A 12,524-nucleotide genomic window follows, 5' to 3' on the forward strand; every position below is an offset into this window, starting at 1 on the left:
TCCTATCAAAAACATTCAAGAAAAAAATAAATTACAAACATTATGTGAGAAATTCTGCCTTTAAAATTCTGATTTTTTCTCTATTCTGACTCTTGTTATGAAAAAATAATGTATTTCCAGAGGAGACACCTATATTTAAGACTAATCTCCCCAACATTCCCATTTCATCAAAAATAATCCCATATAATTAAACAGTGGCTACAAGAACTACCTCTGCAAAGCAGCTATGCAGGTGCCAGTAGGCTTACTGAATTCCTAGGGTCTTTGCAAAAATTTTTTCGCAAAGAAACTCCCTGCAAGTGTAGTCATCTAGCAGCCAAAGGTAACTCAGTTTACAATATCATCTTCAAGATTTTAATAAACCGGAATGTATAAAAAGCCATTGAGGTGACGATGATCATAACATATGAAAATAGTACCACAGTTCTATATGAAAAAAAGATTGTATTTTGTACATAACTTCAATACTTTAAGATCTGGATTCTAAAAAAAAATAATAAAATCCCTGTCAAGTATAAATGCAGCCTCTGTCTTCAGACCAGCACAATCTTTCTATGGATTATGGTATATTTTAAGGCCTGGATTAAACTAAGAGATGGCTGAAGTCAGTAATTAAAGCAGTAAATATGTTTTTGCAAACTTTGTTTCAAACTTCAATTTCTACTTGGAAAACAACAACAACAGAAAACAACCAACCCCTGCCCCAAAAATAATTATTTCAGCAAAATTCCAAGATGGTAGGAAAACATTAGACAACCTGTCTTTGTTGTATGCACTGTAATTAACCTCACCCACATGCTTAAACAGAGTGCTATCTCCAAGGTAAAATATGCTTGTTCTGTACATGTTACCCTGATCCAAAGTCTGCTCCTATCTATAGCTACCATAACCTCTATGGCACAATGAGATGAAAGCACAGGGCAAAAATCTGAACTTTAAATATTCTACTTCACAATATCTAATTTTTTGTCTTCCTAGGAAACCAAGATTTCACTCTCTCTGAAACACTTGTTTAACCCTTCCACACACATAATCCTTTCTGCTTTTAAGCATTTACTGTTTCTCACACTGAGTTCGTATATGGAGTGAAGTGACATGGCTATATTTCAGACCAGCTTCACATTCTTCCTGAGTATCAAAAACAAAGACATCCTTGGAAGAAAAGAAGAATATTGGAAAGGACATTTCAGGAATACCTCTTAAAAATCACTGCAAATATCTCATAATAATGAGAAGCAAACTAGGCCACATCCTCCCAATTTCTTATTCCTAATTTTGAATAGCATATTTATTTCAAATTGTTTAATGGCGGGGGGGGGGGGGGGGGCGGGGGGGGGAGAAAGATTCAAGAAAAATCTTTTTCAGGGAAAAGGTTTCAGGGGAAATTTATATTTCTTAGCACTTGAGAGGATTTTGTCCTCAGGCAGAGGAAGGAGATAGGATGAAAGAAAGAAAGGATATCTAATGAGGACAAAAGTAGTTCAGAGGACAGGTGATTTTACTTGTATTCTGACACATAAGCAATTTTATTAAAGTGCAGGTAGAGAAATGGAGGCGTTGTTTTAACTAAAAGAAAAAAAACACCCACTAAAAAAAAACCCAAAATGAAAAAAACAACCCCACACCTAATAACATAAGGTGAGATGTATTGTTCTGTACCTATTACAGAATTTTTAACAGTAACATGGCCAGAAAGCTTTACTTCCTGAAATATTCTACCTCATTTGAATTATCTGCAGAGCTATGAAGCCATTTAGTCCAGCTTGTGTTATATTATATTCCTCGTTATATCATATTCCTCCCATCTTTCCCACAGATATCTTGCTTTGTATCGTCCTCTACAGTTTTACTAAATCTTTGAGGGAATCTGGACAAGCCAGAGGATGGACGACTTAGTGAATTTGCAATTATCATTATTTTCTTTATCATTTGTATTAGAGTAATGTCTAGAGGTATCAGCTGAAAACAAAATCTCTCTGTCAGTTATTATTATACTAAATATAGTATGAGATGTAAATTTCCTGGATGTTAATTAAACAAGACAGAAGTAGTAAAGTGGAGAAAGAGGTTGCACAAAATCCCTCAGTGGTAGGTCAGGGGAGGAATCCAGGAGCAAAATTTAGGTCTCCTTTGTTGCTGCTCAGTGTCATCTCCACTAAAATAAAGCAAGAAAGAGACCTTGATTTTATACTGCTGCAGCTTTAATTTTTGGTGATGAACACAGTGAACAGAACCTACTCTTTTCCAGCAAGCTGCCCAAATACCCTCTTGTAACTCATCATGAAGTCTTCCACCAAACTGATAGAAAACACTTTTCCTAATCTTTCAGGTTTTGAAAACCCACTGATCTTCTGCAAAAGGAAAAAAAATATTTCATATCCTGGCCCTCAGAATTCTTCTCATACCTTCTCATTCTTTTGCTGGTTTTCTGTATTTCCTGCAAGAAATGGTATCCATAAATACAGATTTGGCCAGAGAATGTAGGCATGGTATTACTGTAACTGCAGTGGATCACAGACAGAGGTGAAATTCTCTTCTGGTACGAAATTAGTGTAGTCTCTGGAAGCTCCATATTCATCTGGCAACATCTCCAGAGATCCTTTGGTATACAAGAGGCAGGTTATAAAGCTATTATGAAGAATCTAAATAAATCTTATGCAGTACATTAACTTTCTGGGAAAATAGGACTTTTATACATCACGTGTGTGACAAGTAAAATTAGGTTTTTGATGGTATGAAATCAATTCAGGTCCTTAGAGAATGCAGATTTTAAGGATGGGGTAATTTTCTCTTCTTTGATGGAAATTATCATTCATTTTATCAGCCTGACTCAAAATACCAGGATTATAGCAGTCCTATAAATAAAGAGATAATTTTGCCTTATTACGTATTTTTTAGATTAAGGATCTGTTTGCCCTTCATTTAATGTCTTTGATCTTTGTTAGATCAAGCATGATGAAAAAAAGAAAAACCAGAACAAAAACCAGCTAAAACAAACCCAATAAAGATTTCTAAATTTAATAGAAAATAATTTCTACCAAAATTGATCTGTTTGAACAAAGTAAAATTTATACATAAATGAAATCATCAGACTTTCTTGTTTATTTTTGGCATTTGAGAGTCTGGGTACAAGAACTGGATGATTAGAAAAGACATTCAAGTCTGCAAATATAAATGGATTTTTCACATGAATGCATTTAAAAGTAGGAATTTTTTAAAAAATAAATTAGTTAATAACCATCATTGCATTAGCATCCCAAAAACCATTTCAGATTTACTTTGTGATGTTCTCTGAAGACAGTTGCAAGAAAAATATATGTGGTCCTTGCCCACAATATAATAATTTTCTTAAAGACTTGGTTCTTTCTGTTTTTTCTGCAATTTTTTTTTATTTCTGCTGTTTAGACTGTACATTCCTCTTACTGTAATCTTCTGTCTGCAAATACAAAAGTTAGGAACAATTTATCTTTTCTCCAAGGAAAACTCATTTTCCTCATATGTGAGAGAGAGTTCGAGTTTCACAGTTTGAGCGCAAGATTAGCTTTCCTGCTGCCACTATAGAATCAATTCCAACAATTTTCTTCCATTTAAAATACCTGCCATTCAGAAAAGGAGAAAAGCCAATGCCAAATTACACAAACAAGTAACCCCACGGTGTTGGGAATGAGCATTACTGAGCCAAACAAGCATTAAAGAGCATTTTCCACGAGCAGCACTGACACTGCTTACAGAGAGGGCTGCAGCAGCCCTCCTGCAGCAGCGACAGTCCTACCTGGCTGGTCAAACACCCCACTAGGGACCGTCAAAAGATGCATCTCACCGTTTTGCACACTGGACTGCCTATGGCACCAGCCCTTCTTCCATGCAGTCACTGAAATAAGCAATGGCTCAAAGACTTAGACACATGATAAAATACTTACGGAGTAGGTAAGGTGCTGTACGGGTTTGCACGGGGATAGTTAATTTTCTTCACAGTAGCGGTTGATGACACAGGGCTGTTTCAGTTGTTGCTTACACAGCACCAAGGTCTTTTCTGTTTCTCAAACTACCTGGCCAGCAAGAAGTCTGGGGGTGCCCAAGGATCTGGAAGCAGACATACCTGGGGCAGATAACCCCAAAAGACCAAAACGGGATACTCCCGACCACGTGGCATTGTGCTCAGCTGGAGGAAGAAGGAGGAAGCCAGCTGATGGGAAGCAGTGAATGGATTCTTTGGTTTGCTGCTTGTTTGTTTGTTTGTTTGTTTGGCATGCTTGGCTTTGCCTATGAAACTGTCTTTACCTCAGTTCACACGTTTTCTTACTTTTATCCTTCCAGTTCTCTCCCTCATCCTGCTGGGTGGGAGCAAGTGTCCGGGTGAGACTGAGCTGTGAGCCAGAGGTAAACCACAACACATACTGTAGCCCATTACCCAAAGAGATACACAGGCCAGATTATTCATGGAAAGCCACAGTTACCCAGCTCTTGTGACTCCATGGGCAAGATGTCGGGCCATACTAACACCTCTAGCTCAGGTCAGGTCAGGTTGGAAGTCAGAGATAAAAAAAGAGAGTCAGGTCTCTGGAAGTCAGAGATAAAAAAACCTTTGCTTACCTCAAAAGGAGGTGCTAAGATCACAATGAATAACATTCACGAACCTGAGTTGTTCCAGATCAAAATAGCACCAGTGAACTAAGTGTATGAATGACAAATTAATCGGTCGTGGAGTATTCTAACAGAACATATTTCCCAGTAGGGAAAGCTCACACCTTCAGAAACCTCTCCTTTGCTTCAGCCAACCAGGCAAAATTACCAGGCAATAATCAACAGTCACTCCTCAGTGCTGCTCCTGAGGGAACAACATCCCCCATAATCTCTAAGGGAAACCAAAAAACTCAGGATACAAAATTCATAAGTGCACTTTGTAAACCAGAAATACAGAAACCTTGGAAAGCAGCACATTATCCTATTCAATAAACATAATACAGCTAGTGCTCTTGTGGGAAATGGTGAGCATAAATTCATAGTAAGTATTGTTTGGGATGAATAATTCACCCAGCTCTAATTATGAGCATGGTGCTCTGATACACTATTCATGAAAAACAGCCTCCGATAACAGCTGAAAAAGAAAATAATATCTGACACATTTAGTGCTAAATACTACATTAATCAAAACAATATGATATAGATACTTTCCCATCTATCTATTTAGGAGTCCTACAAGGCATTTTATACATGTGGAACTGGAAGATTGCCTAGCAATAAAATGTACTGCGATATAGAAAAGTCAGACACTGAATAGAGGTCACCTGTTTTACTTGAGCCCTGGATCTCTGTCTGTGATAGAATTGCCTGTCTCCCTTAATTAGGAAGGAAAATATTTCACAGGAGAAAGAGAAGATTGTGCAGAAAGAGGGAATCCAACAAGCAAAAATAAGCACCAAGAAATGTTGCCAAACCCACTGTAAGTGAGAGTAACTAAATAATTTAAATTTTAAAAAATCTGCATCATTGAGGTATATTTCCTACATACTGCTTACGGCGAAGGGTCCTTTATGGATCTAATGTCTAATCATGGCTCTGAAAGTGCTGATAGTAACAGTGTGAAATGTTATGTATGAAATCCTATTTTGGATGAAGCCCAACAAAATTTGTCATTGTAGTTATGATAATAAAAATCACATTTTTATTAACCTTTTTAAATCCTAGATACACAGGGGGAGCGGGGGGGGTGGGGGCGGAACACGACACAGGACACACATGCACACGAAACCAAAACCTACAAACGTCACCACGTCGTGAAGCCAGAGCAGTAATAGCTATTCAATGACATTTAATAAAACAGATATACTAAAGTCATGGGCATATAGATCTCTTCAGGAAAGGCAAGGTCATTACAAAGGAGAATTTTTTTGTTAAATATAGAAAATTTTCAGTGAATTAACTCCTTATCCTAGCAAGATCAATTATTATGATATTGCATTTGCAAGATGCACCCTTCGGATTTTTCTTTCAATTTCACTAAAAAATGTCCCAGTAAGATAGGTACCTACAGTAGTACATCATATGAAGAGACATACTAACATGAGGTGTGCAAAGAACACCTATGTATAACATCTATTACCACCTTCCCCTCTGTTCCACGTGAAAAAATCCATTGTAACTCCCATTTTTAAAAGTTTGAAAAGAAGTTTGATGATAATGTACATCGATCAATGCAAAAATACAACAAAGTCCTCATGCAGGTTGTACACTGGCTGAAGTGATAAATAGTTTTTTCCTCTACTGCATTTCTGATCCTCTGTGACTGCTTATTTTGGGGAAGGAGAGAATGTAAAGGAGAGGTTGCAGTTTTAGAAGTGCAGACATCAGATATCTTATTTTCTCATTTAACTATGACTAATCGCAGTGGATAACAGATGCAGCAATACAGCTTTGGGTAACAGCTTCATAAATACCACATATGTTCTTTTATACTTTTAATTAGCACTTCCTTGCAAAGTATATGTGATGAGATTATTTGAAAGTGTGGAAGTCCCACAAGACTCTGCACTTTATCATCCTACACAATTCCCCATTAACTTGAATTCACCATTTCCTAGATGCATTAATGACCTCGGGAATCCTACATTAATGTGTAAAATGCATTCCCAGTTGCACAAGAGTAAGATAGGCAAAGAGCTCTTTAGGCAGCTTGCATAGGCTTTCTTAAAGTCTTTTCAACTAGTCTTGCTCATGGAGCAGCACTGACCATATCATAGCATATGCCAGGCTTGCAGATGTTACATTTGGTATATGTGTATTAGCCAGTCTGCACCTACACTGGTTTAGATCCATCTTGATTATCAACCACGTCCTCATATTTCTTCAATCTGTGATAAGTCTTTGTGATTATGTTATAGACCAGCCTCAGTAAAACAAGGCAATGAAATGCCTTCATCAAAACTACTACTTTGACCAGCTTGACTGATGTTAAAAAAAGGCTGCTTCATGTGGGTTGAGTAAGTGCTACAGCAGGATCCCCCTCAGACTATATATATATGTGTATATATATATACATATATACACACACATATATCTTTGTAATATTTCCAATATACATGAAAATATTTGCTCTGCATTTGGGATCATCTGGATGATCTGTCCCTAGGAAGCCTTTGTTTAATTATGCTGAATCCTCAGGATTTTTTTGAATTTGTCTGGGCAAACCACAATGAAGCTAGAAACTGGGGAACTCGGCTGAGAGGGATGTCATAAGCCTCACTTATGAGTTTTTCTATGGAAGAAGAGTGTTTTCAGGTTGATAAAACAGGTATGGAAAATGTTTCTGACTCTTCTTTCTACCAGTCCTTGTTACTGCTTACAATTTACTAGACCTTACTAGTAAAGGGATTTATTAAGGCCCTTAAATCTAATTATTACATTAATAACTAATTATTACATTAATAACAAAATAATTAATAAACATTTAGTTGGACAGAATGTGTAGTATTTTAACTTTTCTGTAATAGAAGGATTAGTAAGTACAGTTAACCCCTCAAAGTCATCATCATGAAATGATGACACACAGAGTTTAAGAACATTTTGTAGTTAAGATTATGCAAGTTATTATTACTAAAAAAAATCAAGCCTAGAAGGCTTGGAATTCCTATCTTGGTCCTGTGCTTGATCAAGTAGTCTGTCTTTAGTAGAAAAAAAGTAAGCATTTTGTGTCAGCATATTTATTTCAATATAGAATAAAATAGTAACCTTTCACGTATTGCAATGGCTATTACAGGTGTATGTGATACAAAATATTGCACAAGTATAGTTCTTTGCTATAACTGCAAGAATTTTCACGTCAAAATGATTCAACTGTCTTCAATCCTGAATTTTCATTGATAGGATATTTTGGGACATGAAACAGATAAAGAATATTATTAGATCAGCACAACTTCTTTTCAAAATGCAGCAGTCTCCCTGTACCAAAGATTCAGCATTCTGACTAGCTGTAACCTCCAAGTCTGAAGAATTTGTAGTTAGTATAGAAACAGACAAAGTGAAGAAACCAACCAACCGACAACAACAAAAACCTAAAATACTTTATGGACAGATAACTATGCAAATGTCCTCATTCATGTTTTCTGCGCTTTCCCTAGGGCTTGCTGTGACATGCTATAGGGAGAGATGGGAACCTGCTCCTGCTGGTGGAGACCATTACAGTGATACCTGTTTCTTGCAATTGCATCCTCTTCACTCAGCCGTTAACCAATTAAGTTTACAGTATTGTTTGCTTATATGACTTTTTAACAGATTTTTTCTGAATTTTCTATATTTTCTAATGAATAATTAATGAAGAATTGGATTATAACAGCAGCATTTTTTTCAGGAGAACACTTGCCTAAAAGAAACGTAAGTTCTAAGTATGTTCCCATATAGCAAAGAAATTAGAGAAAATCACTTAAAAAACAATGTTTCTATTGTTTAGTATTGTTGATGATGAAAGAAAAATCCAACTATTTTCCCCAACACCTTTTCTTATTACTAATGTTAGAAGATAACTAAAAATGTTCAGAAAAATATACAGTCAATTAAGTGAAATTTGTCATCTTCAAGATCTATTCACCAAAATTATGCATTGCATGCAAATAGGTAGTACGTAACTGCTATCTCTACTGAAGATTTATACAGTTTTCAGAACAACAGGTAGTAAAAATGTAAGCTTGGGAAGTTTGCTTAGCATAACTGAAGTGAACTATAACATAGACATATACAAAATATATCCTATTATTCAAAAGAATTAAATCAGCCCTCTATTGGATAACAAATTAAAGGCTTGGTACTTTTCTTTAGTTGATTAAAAAGAATATTTGCATTGTCAGTAAAAGCTGTATTCTATACAAGAATCAAATGTGTATAAGAGATGCTGATGTATAGATTTTCAAAAGTGGGTAAATCACGGAAACAAGCTTAAGAGATGCTGTTATTTTCTTTAGTCATGGGTTGCACATCATATTGTGACAAGTGAAGTATGAGGAGAAAGTGAGTACTTCATGTCTTTGTAAATAAACTTGCAGTAACTTCAGGATGGCTACTCAGAGACGTAGCTATTGGGACCAACATATGACAACATGGGGAACTGCTGAGATAGAGTGGTGAGATGAGGGACACACTAATTTGTCGGACATTTGCAAGCACAACTGGGAGAAATAGGTGTTCCTTTTCAGATGTAATGACTTCCTTACTCATAATAAAGCCCAGAAAAACAGAACTGAGAATTAATACGTAAGCATTGTTACCTAGAACAGGACTGAGAGAAAGGAAAATTCTCCTGGGCTATAATAATGTTACTAATAATCTGTTTGGTGGCTCAAAAGCAATTTCTAACACCTAAGTCTTTCAGAGGTAGTTCAAGAAGGGTAAATTGTATTTGTAAATTACATTATAGTCTTACTAATGATGTGCAAAATCTCATTTGTGCAATGTCAAATAGGCTAAAAGCTGGATCTGAAATAGCCTATACTTGTCTTTCTTTTTAACAAAGGAAAAATTTTGGAATTTCCACTTCTTTCTGAAACTTCCTGTACCTTGGATATACCATTGGAAGCCCTACACTCCTGCCTTCAGACTGACATTTGGAACATTCACATGGCCTCCCACTCTTTTCAGCAGTATACTGGAAATTGAAACTCAATAAATAAGCAATTCCAAAAAAAATTCCCTAATTTTCCCCTAACTGTCTTGGACAATGTCAATAATCTTGCTCCCAGCTCAGTGGCAGCATAAATATTTACACTTTTGTCTGAGGTTGTATTCATATGTTCTTCCTGAAACTATTTCAAAACTTGACGAAGTTTAATGAACAACTAAATGCCATTTGGGGTGTGGAGACATCAAGCCAGAAGAAAATTCTGTTGCATGTAGGGAATTTTTTTTTCAGACCAAAAGGACCTAGATTTGCTTTTTTTAGTGTCCCAAAAAATCAGAACAATAATCTTGACGCCTACACAAAGCATTTAATAAATTCCTCTTTACCTATCAATCAGCTATGTAGTAGTTAATCTGTAGGAACTAATAACCGTCATCCAAGATTCCTCTGCTTACTGAATATAGTCCTTAAACCCAACCGTTGATCTCACTTGCACTCATGTTATTATACAAAACTACCACTGACAGATGCTACCACATAAAATTACAGACAAACGGAAACAGATGAACATACAAATAAATGCATAACAAGCATAACAAGCATCTAGACATGAGGAAGAAGGAGAAAAATTAAAACATAACACAAGCTGTGTTCTTTATTCTGGAACTTACCTGAAAATAGTTATATGAATAACTCTCATGGAGAGCATATTTTCTGAGATCTGCTGTGGGAACTGCAGTATGGCTGTGTTGTCAGGAAGTTCTAATCTTTTCCAAAAGCAGAGATGCAATAGGCACTGCCACCCCCTGCCATTCACTTGACAGGTTTGGAACGTATGCTGATAGGAAGAATGCAAATATTGAGAAATTTAGTCATTTGTTTTCCCTAAGATGGAAAGAGAGACGTAAAATAGCTTCTTGCTATTTTTTCTGTCACTTCTGTTAAGCAGTACTAACCTAAACCTTACAGCTTTGTTCTGAGGGCCTGTTTTCTCTCTGTCGAACACTTGTGGATTCATTTTTGAGTGGGTGAAGTAATGTGACCTTATGAACCACAAACATACAACAAAGGAAAATTATTGAACCAGTTTAATAAAAATAATACAAGCAAGGTTAGTTCAGTTCAATATGATATTTTTTCATTTATGGTTTACATGCCAGCCAATAACAAAGAACCAAAGCAAGTAAAAATAGAATTTAACCTAGTAGAATTTAACTATACAGTGCTTGACTCTACAGGGTCCTGAATCTGATGGAACCTTTTCTGCTGGGCAAGGGAGGGTATAAACCGGCCACGCTAAGGAAGGCCTACAGAATAACATGAGTTATAAGGCAATATAATGTCAGCAAATAGTTCATTTCTGGACAAAGAACTCTCAACTTTTCCCCTTACAGCTAGATCCTACTCTAACCTACACAAACGTAGATCTGGAGAAAGAGCAGGATGGATGGATTTATTTCAGGCCCAGGTACCCGGGAAGAGAATTTGACCATGCCAACTGGTGAATGAGGTCTAAAATATAATTACCACTTGTGTTAACTGCCTCCTTAATACATCAAAGCTGCATGAATGAATTCTTTCAACCATATAAAGAATAATGTCATTCAAATATTTATTTTGGTAAATGCCTTGCTTTGCCAGCTTTCACATGTTGATGCAAAATACGTGCAAACTAAGAGATAGAATTTGTTCATCAAAAAAAATCCAACAAAAAATGGGCAATGTACCAATGAATGTAAAGTATGAGAAAATAACAATTACTGTACTTTTACAGAGGGGTAGGTGAGGCATTGGCTTCCTGAGTTTCAGGCAATTTCCTTCTCCCTCAATGTTAAAAAGAAAATTACTCTAAAAGTTGGTCAAATAGCTGACTAGCTTCTGCTTTTGTTTATAAAAAGGTTAAACCTTTGATAACTCAATGTGAAGTCAGCCTACAAATCCACAAGTACCTGAATCTGTAGCACTGTATGTGCAGCAGTAGGCAGAACACCTATTATTTGCTGTAACCCTCAGGTTCATAATGAGTGAAGGTCTAAATGCTGTGTGACCTCTAAATAGTTTATAAATGTCCAAATTAAGAATGCCCATAAATTAATAAACTGTATTTCAAAATATATTTGTGTCCTTGCTTATGCTTATATCAGAGGAGAACTGAGGCTGCCACCAAGTTATTGTAAAGCCAAAAATGTAACAAACAAGGATCTCAGTGTCACTTTGCAAAGATCTAGACAAAGCATTTAATTAAATTCCTCTTTACCTATCAGCTATGTAGTAGTTAATTCATAAGAACCAGTAACAGTCATCCAAGACTGTGATAAACAAAACAGCTTCAGAGTAATCCAGCATACTGACCAGGATAAAACTGAAATGAAGCATTAGGTATTCCAAATTACCAGCCTTACAACATTTGTCAGGGCAGGGTTCAAAATACTCCCTTGTCACCCCCACCATTTTCTCTTTACAACCTGTTAGAATAACACTGTCTGCAATTACAGAGTCATTTATTATGCATGATATAATAGACTGCAAATATAAAAAGGCATTATCATTACTTTTGTCCTTTGTTCTTCCAGGCTAGAATATTGCATAGTTCTTTACTTTGACATTTATTGCTTTTAGATTGGTAATAGAATGGTTTGTGTTGCTCATTATCTTGAATGATGATAATATTAGAGTTTGGGGAGACTGCATTCCCTGTTAAGTAAAGTAAAGGCTTCATATAATTTACCAAAGGTTATTACTGGACAATTACCCACAATACAGTTCAAGTCTAATAAACGTTAGCCACATTCACTCTTAAATACCACATCTGTAGTATGGTTTCTAAGAACTGCATAGAACATTTTATGTCATCTGGTGTGTGTGGGAGGAAGAGGGGTGTTTATATGTTCATATGTATACATATTTTTATGTGTAT

General features: G+C 36.1%; 1 long non-coding RNA gene across 1 annotated transcript in view; it reads right to left on the minus strand.

The window, feature by feature from the left end:
- LOC128850957 (uncharacterized) overlaps positions 1-10,417 on the minus strand; it is a 90,245-nt gene extending 79,828 nt beyond the window's left edge. Inside the window, exon 1 of the long non-coding RNA XR_008448226.1 lies at positions 10,279-10,417. This is a non-coding gene — a long non-coding RNA (uncharacterized LOC128850957). The remainder of the gene's footprint in view (positions 1-10,278) is intronic.
- Positions 10,418-12,524: the final 2,107 nt, after the last annotated feature.

Source organism: Cuculus canorus, chromosome 1 (genome assembly GCF_017976375.1).
Source record: "Cuculus canorus isolate bCucCan1 chromosome 1, bCucCan1.pri, whole genome shotgun sequence".
Classification (NCBI taxonomy): domain Eukaryota; kingdom Metazoa; phylum Chordata; class Aves; order Cuculiformes; family Cuculidae; genus Cuculus; species Cuculus canorus.